Source organism: Agelaius phoeniceus, chromosome Z (assembly GCF_051311805.1).
Source record: "Agelaius phoeniceus isolate bAgePho1 chromosome Z, bAgePho1.hap1, whole genome shotgun sequence".
Lineage (NCBI taxonomy): Eukaryota > Metazoa > Chordata > Aves > Passeriformes > Icteridae > Agelaius > Agelaius phoeniceus.
This window is the reverse complement of record NC_135303.1, coordinates 64526119-64541333: the sequence shown is the minus strand read 5'-3', so window position 1 is coordinate 64541333 and position 15215 is coordinate 64526119. Positions and strand designations below refer to the sequence as shown.

Here is a 15215-nt window from a genome sequence, read left to right as displayed (position 1 = left end):
TGGGTTTTTTTAATATTTGATTAGTGGTGTCTCTTTTTTTTCTTGGGATTGAGTTTCAAATCACACAGAGAATGAAGTGTTTGAAAATAGTCTTCCTTAGTAATACAAGACTGGCAAAACAAACCATTTAGAAGCCATTCATGAGTAAACATACAGAAACACTAATGCTGGAAAATAAAAAATTTGACTGTCTGATCCACAATACAGAATGACAAGGAAAAATTCTGCACTACACGAAAATAATACTGTTTATATTGCATAATGTAAAATGTTTATCTCTTTGGCAGAGGCAAAATACCACATTTTGTGTGTCTCCAATTATCTACTGATAACTGTATCAAATTAATTTTATCTGATGATTATTTCAAGTATTGTGCTCGTAGAATTTCCTCTTTTTTAAAACAACACCAGAATAATAAAAAAGAAAATCTTATAAAAAATCTGCAAAACAGCACAGAACTTAAAATAAGCATAATTATCTTCTGTGGGATCTAAAGCAAATGCTATGGTACTTATGCAAACATCATCATTACGAGAGAACTTTTACACTTACCTCACTTTACTTTCTTGCTGTTGTTGCCATATTACAGATTGAAACTACTGTTTGGACAATAACTATATTGTCTTACTTTTCTTCATAATACCTTACTAATTTTTTTATCTTTTAATGCACTTTGAACATGGAGACTCAGCTGCAGGCCTTTAGTACGTCAGAGAAAGATTTTTATCCAGATAAAAGCATTTGAATTTTTCATCTGATCTCCTCATATCCAAACTTCAGAGATATTTCCGTCAGTGTAAAATTTACAGAATTGGAGTTTTGGCCCTAACTTATAACAAGAAATGTCAGAACACATTTCAGTAACAACGTTCTGAATAGTAAGAAAAGAAAAGAGTGAGTGAACAGTAGTAACTTTTGCTGCAGACAAGCACTTGACCGCTGGCCTCAAGGACCAAACAATGCTGCAACATCTCTCTCTTCCAGGACATGACACAGAAGCCATCTGAGGGAAGCTACTCCACCTCTCATTTACTGACCTCGGACATGAATTATGTATAAGAGGAAAAAATTTTTTGTCATGGGTTTTCTCTACATTTGTCTTGACACTATAAGAATGAAAATGGTAATTGCATTTACTGCCAATAGTTTCAGTTTGTTAATTCAGAAATTTACCTTTAGTACCAACCATTGATCCACACTGAATTACACATTACTGCCATCCCACTATCAATCCTCTGCGATGTGGTAAAGGTAAATAATGAAACAATTAACAGAAACTCTGTGAAGCCATCATAACTGTAAAAGCTGAGATTAATCTTGTATGCAAGCTTATAACTTTGCCTTAAATTGTGAAACTGAGAAAGCTCAACCCCAAATGTATTACTTTTTTCTTATTTTTACAAAGTAAATGGCTGATAAAGGCTGCAAAGTGAAAACAGCCCTTTGAGAAAGAGGCCTAACATATTTGACAATAGATGGATTTTTATACAGCTGAAAAATGATATTTATAATGAATTTAGTAACACTTGACATGTAAGTTTAGTAGATACTCTTGAGCTAGTTTCACTGCTGCCATTTCATCTCTCCTGATGAAACGAAGAAATTGGTGCATTGATCAATTTGAAAGATGACTAGGATTCTTATGTGGACAGCAGCAGATCATATGTAAAAGGAAGCTGTGCAGGAGATACATTATTCATGATGCAATTATAAAATCTCATATCCTAGAGCAATGGTAACTGTCTATAGGCCTCTAAACTTACATTTTACAAAAGTACTACAACTTTAAAACCTTGTGCTGAGTTTCCTGACATATATTACAAAGCATTTAGGTACTTGTTCCAGTTAGTTAATACACTGAAATAATTCCCTTTGTCTTTTCAGAAAGGTAGGTTTCCACCCTACAGCTGAAAATATTGGTTATTCCCACTCTAAATACCTGGGCAGTATTGGTTGGTTCTGCCCTCTGGGAGATTCACTTGTTCCTTTCAGAAAATATAAGTGGCCTGATTATTTTATACTTTTTTTCATTTATCTTGTGCTATTTTGTGTAAAAAAAAAAGTGAGGTTCTCTGCTGAGATCCCACGGGGCATGTAATCTTTGTAAATTGTTAGTTTTTAGAAAGCAAACTACTTTTGCCAGTGAAATGAACAGACATTAAAGTATCTAAAACAAAAGCCTTGCTAATTTTTCAGGACCTTAATATAACAAAGGGCTAGGATTTCTTAGTGACTTTTAAACACTCAAGGAGAAAAAAGAATTATTCAATGCCAAGAACATATATGTAGACTGGTGTTTTTCTACCTGTTTTTTTTTTTTTTTTTGCCACTAATTTAAGCCAAACGCTGCATAGTCATTTTATAAGAATATAAAATTGTTCTCAGTTTGTATACATGTACTTTTATTTTTTCTTTAATATTTAGGTGGGATATAGATGTGTTTTGCTCAGTTTTTAGCACATTTCAGGTTGAAGTGTTGTTCTCTTGTATCTTTTGTTTTCACTTAGAAATACCATTTACAGTTTACTATTATTTTGACTAAAATAAATAGAAAGGACTAAAATATTAGCAAATTCTGTTTAGTTAAGGAACATGTAACATATAAAACTGTGAAAGAATCCAGAAATTTGTGAAGAGAATACTAGAAAATCTGCTGTACGAAGAGACAGACAAAGAACTGAAAAATATTTATCTCTACAGGCTCAAAGATCATATAATTTGCTCCGTTCATTACTTACATGTACATACACTGGACCTCATATCAAAATAGAGCAGCTGAAGAAGAATATTGTAAGAATTCTGCTGGAAATCATATGAACATCAAGGTCTCATTGCATATTAACACTGAAATATTCTTTTAAAGCACTTTGAAGCCTAAGGAACACAATTTTTATCTTCCTAAGGTACAGATTCTGAAGCATGATGATACAACAAATGCTGTCATATGATTTAATTAACACCAATTATAATAGAATCTGTTCAATCTGGTTTTTGATTAGTAATACAGATTTAGTTACATTTCAATCAGAAAAATCATCTTTTCATATGATTGTGTCAAAATTGTGGAGACTTTACCACTTCTTTTTGTATGAACCAATTTTTGTGTCATAGGTTTCTTTTTAATTTATTTCCTTAATTCTATCTCTGATTCTTTTTCTTGAAGTTTATTTTAGCATACAAGACTTTTCAAAAAATATCAATCTGAAAGTCATCAATATAACATTATTTTTGTTATGTTTCTTTGAAACACACAGTGTAATAAAGACATGAATAAAACAAGTAATCTTCAAATTATTACTAACATTACAAAATTTTAATATATAATTGTTTAATATTTTTATTAACTGTATTATTGCATAGAAAAATTGAATTGACAACTTCAACCTTTACTTGCAAAAAAGAACATAGTTATTCTCCTTTGTAGCCAAATACTTCTGCTGGCAATTCAGAGAAAAGAAATGGGTGAAGAGGTTTCGTAATCCAACTTTTTAAAAATGTTTAATTGACTTTGGACAATGATTTAGTTATATCAGAAGAATAATAAAGTTAAAAGAGAGACTTTTCTGTCTATTTTCACATGTTGCATTTCTAGGAATCTCTTATTAATAACATTTTTAGAGATCTAGACTGATTTAATGACAAGAAACAGATTTTATCCATATAATAAAGGGATGTTTATAAACTTAGCCCTAGCCTTCCCCCTATGACTAGCCACCCTCCTAACAGGACTGCAAAACCAACCCTCTGCCTCACTAGGCCACCTCCTGCCAGAAGGCACTCCCACCCCACTAATTCCCACCCTAACCCTAATCTAAACAACAAGCGTAGTTATTCGTCCATTAGCACTGAGTGTATGCCTACCAGACCAACAGTTAGAGTTTTTTCAGCGTCTTCAAATTTTTGAAAAATTGATTTAAAACAATAAACAAAATAATTTCTAAAATGAAAATATACCTATTTCCAAACACTATAATTCAGACATTTTTCAAAGATCCACATTATCCGTAAGTCAGTGTTTAAGGGACCTTAATATTAGTCTGACAGGTTAAGAAATATTTAAAGTTCATGATAAACATTTGTCATTTGAAAGAACAATACAGAATCAGCTGAAAAATAAATTTTACTTCCCTCAGACTAACAAGACTTTCCTATTATTTCTCCAGAAAAAGACAAGACTTCATTTTCAAAGGAAGTTCATAATTGTGTTTCTGATATCCTAAGATATTTTTTTTATAATCATTCTTGCAAATATTAAAGAATTTATACAGACATAATTAAAAACATGTTTAGTTTGTTAATGTGCTTTGCATTTAAGTGCAGTCCAGGCTTAATCCGGTGAGCTACAATTGTGCAAAAATTATCACACACCTGCTAACATAATGTTAGCTTTATTCTGTAATCTCAATTTGGTCTGAAAATGTTTGTTCTAATGGCACCTCTGCTGGCATGAAATAGTAGTCTGCAAGTTAGTGAATCTGTTTTTCACCTGGTAGTATCAGTAAACATGATGCTTAGGGACATGGTTTAGTGGTGGAATCGGCAGTGCTAGGTTAATGGACGCAATGATTTTAAGATTTTAACATTAGCATTTCTAATATAATGTTTGTATGATTCTATTTTATGATTCTATGAATGGAGCTGCAGTTTGTATCTAGAATGGGTAAAGAATTTTAGTGCATTTTGAATCAAAATATTGGTTTTAGGACATAACACTCACATCTTACTGTTCAATATCCCTTTTTCCTCCTATTTGGTTAGAAGTATATTGCTAGTGTTGCTTGCAACCATATGAAGTCAACTGCATGCATAGTTTTCTGTGTGAAAATATCCTAACTTAGGAAAATATCAGTTCTCCATTTGATCTCTAAATGTGTTGTTCAGACACTTCACGTGAATGATTCATTATATTTTGCAACGTAACATCTTCAAGACTAGAAAATGGCATTTTCTTTTCTTGTCTTGTTTCCTCCTATTAAAACATTATTTCTGACCATCTAGTGGTATTATCAAGACACAACATGGAGTAATGAAAAACAGCTCCAGAATAAAAATACATTTATTTATTGAGTATGATACGAATAACTCAGTAGGCCTGAAATCAGTGTAGCTACAATATTGAGAATCGTATGCCAGATGTCTCTTAGAGTGCTCTGAAAGTATACTGTATTCTCACAAAACACATCAAAGGAAAGGAAAAATGAAACTCATTAATTGAGGTAATAAAGATTTATGTTCAAGCAGTGAGGTGATGAAAATTAATACCACTGTGCTGAACGGAATGGAACTGTGACAATTGAAATGAATTGAAGATATACCTCAAGTGATTTCTGTGGCTTTAGGAGATTGCTTTTAAATTTGGGGAAAAGAAAAATGAAAGATTCTCCCAGGAGCTAGCACAGATGATCTTTTCCCAGTATTGCTCATTCCTTTGCCCCTTTGCATCTTCTTCTGTGTGTGCAGTGAAACAAGACTCATTTTCCTGTCTAGAGAACTTCTGTTTCTTTAGGGACTGGGATTAGTCTTTGCTCTAAATCCAAGTCCTAAACTCACCAAACCAAAGGCAAAATTCCAGGTGTGTTCATCTTCTCTGTTAAACTTCAGGATTGTAGTAACTTTATTATTTCCAAACAGACTTTATGGTATCTTTAGCATATAGAAATAAGTATTAGCAGCCAGCATTATAATGCAGCATGGTAGTAGTATTCCATACTACAAACATTGCACAAATTTTGCTCTTGAATAACACCATGATGGGTTCTTTACTTAAAAAAAACAAAAAACAACAACTTGCTGCTGGCAATTCCCTCCATATCAAGCTGTTAACAGATTTCTGCTCAAGCTATGCTATTGAGTCTCTGGCATCTGAACCTGATATTGGGATAAAGCAAAACTATATAAAACCAAACAATAAAAAGTAAAGCAATACAAAAATTGGACAGAAAAATGTTTCCATTTAAAGCTCACTAAGTATGCCATGTGTCTGAGAGAGAGAGATCTAAATTGTATATTAGGCCTATGAATTTTTTTTCACGATAAGAAGCAACTTTCTAAATGCTACAGAGAAAACAACTATTTCAGATATAGATAAAGGAGAAACTCAGTGATTAATAGATAGTTAAACACATACAATTTGTTTTTCCTAAGAATAACTCATCTTCTTTCCATTCTCTTTTCTAGAGTAGAGTCACCTGAAGGAATAAAGTAATCTAGGAGTGTTTTCTATTGCTGCTTAAGTATTTGAGAGTGATTTTCTAAGAAGTATTAATGCTTAAGTTCAATGTACTCAATAAAAAGTTATGCCTGAAAAAAAACCTAATGAAAAAGTTACTTAAATCAAGGTTAAGTCTGCATAAACAGTGCGGTGGGAGTGGCTTAGTACTTTAAAAATAAATGGATAACAGATTTCTCTCACTGAAACTCAATTTACAGTAACCAGTTATCATGATTACAATGAAAATATACCAAGGACAAAGAATTTTTTTAACTTACTCTTCTCCAAGGCACATCCTGTTGTTTTGTCTCAGGATAGAGATCTAAAAAAGATTAAGAAACATTTGATATTACTGGTAGTAATAGTCACTGTCAAATACCATGGTTCCCTTTATGCATATATTTTTATTTGTTGATAGGTAGAGTCAGAACGAATTATGGTTTTCAACACCTCATACACACATTAAAGGAAAAATTAGCAAATGAAAACATAGATACTTCTGCAATTCTATTTTTCTTTCTATTAAATATGCTTCTGAATTTTCCTACAGATCTCATTATGATAGAATCATAGATTGGTTTGGGTTGGCAGTCACCTTAAAGATCTTCTAGTTCCAACTCCCCCGCCATGGGCAGGGATGCCTTCTACCGGACCAGGTTGTTCAGAACCTGATCCAGCCTGGACTTGAATTCTTTAAGGTATGGGGCAGCCACAACTCTTCTGGGCCAACTGTTCCAGTGCTTCACCACTCTTATTGTAAAGAATTTCATTTTAGATCATATCAAAGTGCATTTTAAATTGCATTTTTCATAATCGAATGTTTGAATTACCTCCTAAATGAAAGTCTACAATTATGCAGAATTCAATTTTTGTACTATGGGTCACGATCCCCAAATATATACCTTTGCAGTTCCTGAAACATATTTTCAAGTTTGAATCAGTTTGCAGATATTAATGACATTTAAAGACTAGCTCAAATAAAAACTCTATAATGCAAAACACTTAAATTCACTGGTTTTGAGCCTGTATAAAACATTCTATTAAATATTATATATTTTTTCATGGTTTGGGGATTTTTATAATCTATTTTTGGTAAAGTATGCCTCAAGTAATAGTAATTTGATAACAATAATCAGGGTAGGTTATGAACCTTAACACTAGTGTTCTTCCATCTGAGTCTGTGATATTGTTGCAACAAAAAACTCATCTGTGGAATTTTGGTATGCCACTAGATAATTTTGAAATATTCATAATAAAGGATGAAAGCGTAATCAGATTGATCTGAAAATTGGCATTATATTCACAAGGGATTTGACTGCATGCAATACCTATACTAACATTCCCAATGTGCATATCTTAAGATATTAGTTTTTTGAAGAATGAAAAGTTCAAAAACCCTATTCCTCAATTTTTCCCACCAATTTTTCTATCAGTATGCACCCCTACTATATGCACCCCTAGTATTAAAACTGTATATACAATGTTCACGTAAGTATTCAAAAAATGCTTCTGTTCAGCAAAACTTATGGTGATTACAAGTATGAAGGGCTGTAAGGTTTAAGAATAACAACAGATATATTTAGAGGGCCAACATTTACCATACCTTGGGTTTAACCCTGCAGTAATTAGAAATGATGAATCTTAGCTGTCCAAACAGAAGAACATTGATTGCTTCCAGAAGAACATATCAGTTAGTGGAGACAGAGGACAAAACTAGTCTTGAGCAATTTGACTTTATAAATAATCAATACTTGAAACTGATGTGGGAATCAAGACATTCCAAATATAATTTTGGGAATATGGATACCTGAGCAGAAATCAGGTAAATGTAGAAATTACGGGATTTATACCAGGAATGGCATATAGTGAGTGCACTACCTGACTGACTATACAGCTTATTACTGCTCTATACATGTAGTTCCCCTGCCAAAAAAAAAGCCCAAACAAAACAACAAAGGCATGCAAGAATTCAAACTAGCCTGCAAAAAAATGACCAGCTCTAACAAATCTAAATGCACAAAATTATTTTAGTCTTCCGTATTTAGTGTTCAAATCAGTTGGGCTTTGAGTTTCCTTGTTTCATGAGCTGAATTACACTCTGGCAAGTTATTCAAACTTAAACTTTCCAAGGTTAATTTTGTAATTAGCAGTGGTCTTAATGTAAATTATTAATTTACTCCTTTTGAAACTAATAGAATTATCTAAACACTGTGAATGCCTTCCACAGCTCACCTTTAAGAGCAGTGACTGATCTTGTCACTTGTCAGATTTCTTAAAAGGTTTTAAGCAGTGTATACTGATAAATATCTATATGGAGGACATGAGAAAGAGGGCATCATATTTTGGAAGAATTCCTTAATTTTCTTTAGGGTGATAGCATATCCTTGAAGTGAAAGGAAAGGTTACTGAATTCTTAGATTTAGAAGTTAGATTTAGAGTGTTTAACTTTTAAGTTAAACATCAGTGAAAACAAGAAGGCCTATTTCAAAGTGCGTAATTCATAACATTTTTAAAAACTTCCAAATTTGTAACCTGCAAGAGTTTCTTTCACACAACAAATTCCTAAATTTAGGATGTAATTCTCAGGCTAATAATTATGCAACAACACCAAACAGTTATTCTTCAAAGCAATCAAACCATTTGCATCCTGCGATGGCTCATCACCAAGGTGAAGTATATTTTGCTGCCAAGTCACATGTTTCTCTGTGAAACAGGTACTCCCTTCTGCCACTCTCAATCCACTCCTCAAAATACTAATTTTACTCTTATGTTCCTTTATCACTTAAAATCAGAGGTATTGGGCCACAGTCTTTCCAGACATAATCACTGGCTTCCAGTAACAGTTTAATCTTCCATAACCTGGGTCAGTTTCCCTAGATCTAAAGATCTAAAGATCATTTATGTTTTACTCGAAAGACTAATGTTTACAAAAAGCCAAAAAATAAAGAGTTAGTGTTAAGAAAACGGGCAGGAACTGAAGGGAAAAAAAAAGGTATGCACAGACATCAAAGATGGTTTTTGAGCTTTTATGAATATGTTAATAACACAAATAGGTTTCTGGGACAGTGATATTTGGCCACTGTGAATTAATTCCTTCTTCCCTTATTTACATTGGTATCAATTGAAAACAAGGACACTGAAGCTATATAGTACAATGATAAACTGTAAATGAAGACTGTGTTGGGGGGTCCACCTTCTTAATACCTCAATAGAAAAGAATCTTACTTCTGACTTCACCTGATAAAGCATTAGACTGTGAATGAGCTATTTCATATTCCTGCTCCTTTCATGTTGTCTGGAAAAAGAAAAACAACACCACAGAAGGGCATAGCAGCTTTGTTCTTTAAAGAACTATCAGTATTTTGGGTGATCAGAATTTTGATATTGTCTTTAAATACTACATTTGTCATCCTCTGAACTTCAAGACTTGCTGCTTTCTCACTGTATGTCCATGATGTATTTCATGTAGAAAAGGGGAAAAAAAAATATACTGTCCTTTTCTGGACAGTATATTGCTGCACTCAAGAAATTTTTTCTGGTTTTGTGGGGTTTTTTTGTTTTGTTTTTGTTTTGGTTTTTTTTATTTGTTTGTTTTTAATGCATTTTCTTGATTATGTTATAAATGATGCCTAAGCCCTAAGACTTTTGAAAGGCATTTCAGTATGTTGAAGGTAGGTGTAGATTTGTTATTTCTAAAGGGACCTATAGGTAAGCTGTTCAGATGCTTTTCCAAGCAGCTAATTCCTTTAAAAATTCAGTCTGCAAGTCCTGTCTCAGAGTTCAAAATTAAAGAGATGACACAATGCCTAGACAGATGAATCAACAGCTATTCTGAGATTACTATGGAGGCATCTTAATCAAAAGCATTTGATCCTTTTGCGACTGGAACTGAGGCGAGACACAGGGTATCTGCTATGATGATATATGTGTGAATATTACTCCTATGGTTATAAAACCACTAGGTAAAAATTAACCTTATTTATGGAATGGTATTTCTTATTAAAGTTGCAGCTGGAGGCCTTTAATCTGGCTCTGACTGTTGTGCCAACCCTAAAGTGTTAGTCAGTAGTATGAAATATTTACTATTTGAGACAAAGAGGAGACAAACAGTGGTAAAATGGGGAAAAAATCTATCAAAATTAAACCTCTCTTGAAAATACATTCAATTACTGTCAAAAGACTTGAAGTACTTAACCTTTAATGTACAAATATTTGCTTTATATTGCTTTATTGGGAATTTCAAGCTAAGAAACCTGTGGTAGTTAATTTTCTTGATCTCCGTCAAGAATCTTCTTTGCAAAGGCCAGCCAACTAGGGAATATCTAATTGCTCTCAACATCTTGTCAATTATAGGTAAATAGGCACTAGAAAAGCAAGAGGGTTCAGAATGGGGAAAGTAAATTAAAGAATTATTTTTGTTCCAAGATCCTTCTATAAGGGAAGAAGTGAATGATATTTTTTAAAAGCTATTGCTAAATAGCAATAAAAATTATGCTATTTCAGCATAAATTTAGACATGTGTTCCTCAAGTATGATAGTACAGTGGTGAGGAAGCCTGCTGCAGCATACAATTTGGACCCAAATCACTGAGATTATGTACTTTTCTTTAAGTTTGTAAAGAGTTCCTTTACCATAAGAAAGCAAAAAACTTAAGCAACAGGGAATCTGCATGCTCATACTGTAGTTGACTGCCATTCTGCTCTTATACATATGATACAGAGTTACACTTGTTATACTGATAATGACCTAATAAATGCAATAACTCTTCATCGTATACATTCTGCATCATACTTTGTAAAAGTGCATCTTAACATTATTCTTTCAGAATCCCTGGGGGACTCTATTACTGACAAAAATAGTAGTTATAATAATGTCTTAATTGGCTAAACAGCACTACCAGATATCAATTCAATCTAGTACATCCCAATCAGATCTGTCACTATCTCAAACTCTTTGAGCCTCGCTTTGGGTGCTGAAAAAGGACTGTCATAGTTTAACCTCAACCAACAGCTAAGCCCCACACAGCCACTTGCTCAGTCCCATACCAATGGGGAGAGAACATGAAAAGTAAAAGGTAGTTAAGCAAGGAAAGGAAAAGTTGTGCACACAAGCAAAACCAAACAAGGAATTAATTCACAGCTACCCATGGCCACGCAGGTGCTCAGTTATCTCTAGGGGAACAGGGCCCATCATGCACAGAGTTACTTGGAAAGACAAATATCTTGCCAAATGTTCTACTCTGCCTTCTTCTTCCTCCCACTTTATACACTGGCATGGTGCCACAGGTTCTGGAATATCCCTTTGGTCAGTTGGGGTCACCTGTTCCAGTTGTGTCTCTTCCCATCCTCCCAAGAACCCCCAGTCTCCTCACCAGCATGGCAGTACAAGAAGCAGAAAATGCTTTAGTTCTGTGCAAGTCCTGCTCAGCAAACAACAAAAAGATCTTGATATTATCAACCCTGCATTCAGCAATTCAAAACCAGCCCAATTGTAGCCACAATCGTACCATATTATCAGACTGCAGCTCTGAAATCAACATGTCACACCACTATACTATTACATGGATGGGAAGAGAATATTAGTCTTTGATTTCTGCTTAATTTTTACCAGACAAAATGTTTTCTGTGCAATATTGAACAGCAATATTTCTACAGATATTTCCTTAATATTTATGCATCTGCTTTATGCATTTACTTTATAATTTTTTTCTGTATTACACATATTTTATGCTTTTCCTTATGTAACCCTGCTGTGTAGACATAACAAAAATATGTGCAGCATTCTCAGACAGCACTGTTCATCCAATAAACAAATTCAAGCTATGTGATTTGCCCTCTGATTTTCATGATGGTAAACTCATTTCTAAGTTCTACTACTACTGATTTGAACACTTCTCTTTTTAAGTCTGGATCTCAGATCATAACATCTACAAGAGCTGCAGAGCATACCAACTTCCAACATAGGTCTAGAAGCAATATCCCCACTTGTTATCAGCTTGCTTATCTCACTTAAAGATTTTTGTGAAGGCTGCCCCAAATAAATACTTAATCCTACCTAAGGAAGGTTATTAATTAGCACTAAAACTTACCAAAAAATCCAAACCCAAACCAAGCCAAGCCAAGCAAACCAAACCAACAAAAGAAGAAAAGCAATGTGTAAACACTCCTATCTTGCTTTTAGTTTTACCATTTTCTGTATATGTAGAAGATACACCATGCACAAGTAGAGAAACTCCATCTGATTCAAACATTCATGCTAGACATGTCCTTGTGTTTGCAGGACTTTGTCCTCTCAAAAAAAACCCTATCACTGAAAGCCTCACTTTTATTCTTCTCTCCTCTGCTCCTTCTTTGCAGTCGTAACCAGTTAAGTTTTGTGTCTTTCTCCAGTCTCCCAAATTTAATAAAAACAGGTATGTAACTATGGTATCTTCATTACCAAAATCATGGCCCTTTTTTACAATTGCATCTTTTTGGCTTATGTACATTTACAATTTTCCCTGAGTAACTTGACAGGAATTATCTCATCATGTAGTTTGCACTCTATTTGAAACTCCCCTGGCAATGTACAGAACATTAAAAAGCTTTTCCTGCTATCCAGTTATCTTTTCTGGTTCTAGTTTTAGTATTATTTCTTTCTGAGAAAGTGTCTCAGAAGCCAGAGTCTCAGTCCTCTAAAGGAAATGGAATTTTCTTCCCCATATCTTGGCTGAAAATGCTTTCCTTCCTGTAGAACTGTAGATTGAAGCATGATAATTTTCAAGGTAAGTTTTTTCGTCAGCCTGAATCTTGAGACATCACAAATATCAGTGGGATAGGAAGTTTGTTTGGCACAGTTTACACAGAGGAAAGAGAGGACTCCCATAAAGAAGATGGAATAAAGCTAATGCTTTATAATAATGAACTTTAAAAAAATCTGTTAAGAAACTTTTTTACTCGAAGGAACATACAGTAAAGTGCTGACTAAAATAGCTTGCTTCAACAAACACATAAATGGTAATATGAGCAAATGACAAAGCGACAAAAAGGCTTTCAAAATATGCTCTCTCTCACACACAGCATAATAGCCTGTTGTTACAAGGAAGGGATAACATTCTATCCAATGCCTGCTTTTCATGCTATACCCTTTTGTAAAACAGCTTTTTCAGAGATGTGTTTCTGAGCCAGCAGACTGACTTTGAGTTCATGACTCATGCAGAACCCAACTCACAAGACCCAAAACAACAGCTCTGCTTTTTGTTGTTAAATTCTGTGCAAAATGGGACAGTTTGTATAGCGAAGGCTGAGCAGAACCTCAGTCCACAGTAATTAACATTTTTTTCTCCCACTGAAAACAAAACAGCTAGACTTACAAGTTTAATTACAAGTCATAGATAATTGGGACAGCTTCATTGTATCAGAAATATTCTCTACCTAGACATAGCAGGAGTGGCATGGAAGTGCAATTGTCATTGCTAGCTGTTAGTATAAAAAAAATTACCACTACTAGGAGAAGAAATGTCTCAGGAATTTTTAGGAGAAAGCTCAAAGCTAAAAATGGAAGATACTGATCTACATCAGTTTGAAAGACTTTAAAATATTGGAGAAAATCCACTGTAAAAACACATTTATTCTTATCATTTTAGTCCAGTTACAGGCAGTTTCTTAGTGTAGTGTTCCTGAATTTCACCACTCAGCTCTGCACACAAATATGCAGAGCATGTGAAAGAAGTATTCATATATTCTAGAGTCAGATTTCAGCATTCAAAATTCAAATTCACTTGCTGAAAACTGGTACAACAAAAGCATATTAAGAGCCATGTGCTAAAACACTGAGCTAGTCCCTAGCCTGTGCTAAGACCCAGCACCCAAATTACATAGTTCAAGGCCGTTAGCTGAAATTAGCTCCTGTCTGTCACTCTGCATTTAATGCTCACTAACCATTGTATTATATTTTGTACACTTCTGAAGCAGATCTTTCACATCAGTTTCATCCAGAGGCATCTTTTTTGTAGTCCTAGGATACTAAGTGAACTGAAGCCTAGGCAGTGGAAGAAGATTCACTTAAAAAGCCTGGTCCAAACTCTAATTAAACAGTGTGAACATGGTGTTTTTAAAACAGTTTTACTGTAACCCACTTTCGTTGTAAATCTTAAAGCAAACAAAGACAACTTTACATTTGTGGATGATGCAATTAAAAATGAAAGACAAGTAGAGGAGATATTAATTCCAAGATCTAGTTGCTTGAGCAAATAATATTTCTAGAATGCTACTATTTCTGAAATGCTCAGTTGTAAACACTTTTTAAAACATCTGCATATGAAACAAGCTGTAAAACTATCTGTGACATGTTTGCGATGTCAACAGATGATGTGATATAGCAAATATTTAATACAGCAAGCCATCAACAGCAGGTGGATTTTTAGTGAGACCTACATTAATTTTTAGCCAGATAAGTAAACATGAGCTGTCATTTTCTTAAAACTAAATTAGAGTAAAAGAAACGTAAATACATTAAAATATCTTAGTTATAATCAGCCACCTATTAGTATATTTCTCCACTTTGCTGGATTAATTTCTCTCTTTTTCTTTTTAACTCCAAAGGAATTGTATGATACTAAAGACAGAAACAATTTAAACTTGTAAACATGCAACCAGATATTTCTTGGAGAAGTTTGGGATTTACACAATTTCTGGCTTTATTAACTTTTCTGGCCAGGTTTACCTTAAATCTTCATAATCCATTTATAATAAAATCAGAAACTATTTATTTGTTGTACAGCACCAACTACTATATCTGAATTAAAGTGTCTCTAGCAAGGAATTAAATATTTGTATATATTTTTTCCTTTTCATATTATATATGATACAGCAAAATAAAAATCAGAACAGTAGTTCCTGCCCTATGTGATACAAGTACTCATGCATAAAATTTTTTTCCTAGTATGTTCCATAAGGTTGAAGCGTCTTTATTTTTCTGTTCTATTTTTTCTATTTCTATTTTCTTCTTCCATAAGCTTCTTTA

The 15215-nt window shown here is 33.7% G+C and overlaps 1 protein-coding gene across 46 annotated transcripts in view; it reads right to left on the bottom strand.

Annotated features, from left to right (window-relative positions):
• PTPRD (protein tyrosine phosphatase receptor type D) overlaps nucleotides 1-15215 on the bottom strand; it is a 1163353-nt gene that overhangs the window by 776800 nt on the left and 371338 nt on the right. For all 46 annotated transcript variants that reach the window (XM_077171994.1, XM_077171996.1, XM_077171995.1 and 43 more), the window contains one exon: nucleotides 6491-6534. The gene's annotated coding sequence lies outside the window, so the exon portion shown is untranslated. The remainder of the gene's footprint in view (nucleotides 1-6490; nucleotides 6535-15215) is intronic.